The following is a 990-nucleotide window of genomic DNA, read 5'->3' as shown; positions in this document are numbered from 1 at the left end:
ATATGATTGTTGAGGAAATGTATTGAATATTTTATGTGAGAGAGAACACATCGTGACATAGTGGTGTCCGAATATGACACCCGGATCTCCTAAACCATCTCAAAGGTTTTGGAGTTAACTTGGGTTTAAGAAACCCAAGATTTTTATGTTTGAATGCTTTTGAATATATGTGATTGTTGATGAAATGTGTTGACTATTGTATATGAATGTTGTTGTGAAATTTTCTGAGTGCAGGTGGTTGAAAAACCATGTTTAAATGTGTATTGGTTGTTGAAAATGTCAAAAATTAGCATTCTGTCCAAATCCCAGTAGTCTGGGCGAACCAGGAGTCGCCGGGGCGACCAGGGCGAGCAAAAACTCGACTCGCCAAAAAAAAATAAAAAATTTTCAGGAATTCGCCTGGGCGACCGAAAGTCCGCCCGGGCGAGCAAAAACTCGACTCGCCAAAAAAAAATAAAAAATTTTCAGGAATTCGCCTGGGCGACCGAAAGTCCGCCCGGGCGAGCAAAAATTCGATTGTGCGAAAAAAAAAAAATTTCCAAAATTTTAATGAGTTTTTGGAACCCTCTCGCTTATGCGAGAGAAGTCTCGTTTGGGCGATAATACTTTCGCCTAGGTGAGGAAAGTTCTAATCTATTTAAGATTTAAAGGCGAATTGTCGCTTGGGCAAGAGGGCCTCGCTTGAGCGAGAGATGCCCAATTTTAAAATGGTATTGTTGATTGAATTTTCGCTTAAGCGAAGGGTCCTCGCTTGGGCGAGAGACAATAAATGTGTTTGACTATTTAGATTGATTGGTTGAGTATGTAATAACCCTAGTATGGGTATGTAATATAAACTACTTTGGTACACCGTAATTGAATTAAAAAGTAAAGTATTCAAGGTGTTGGAATTAAATAGTCAAATTCAGAAATTTATTTTAAAGAAAGAAATCCGAGAAGGATATATGATTTAGGGCGATGCCCAGAAAAGGATACGTGATACCACGGAGC

Source organism: Lupinus angustifolius, unplaced genomic scaffold, assembly GCF_001865875.1.
Source record: "Lupinus angustifolius cultivar Tanjil unplaced genomic scaffold, LupAngTanjil_v1.0 Scaffold_378, whole genome shotgun sequence".
NCBI classification, from domain to species: domain Eukaryota; kingdom Viridiplantae; phylum Streptophyta; class Magnoliopsida; order Fabales; family Fabaceae; genus Lupinus; species Lupinus angustifolius.
Note: the sequence above shows the minus strand (reverse complement) of the source record.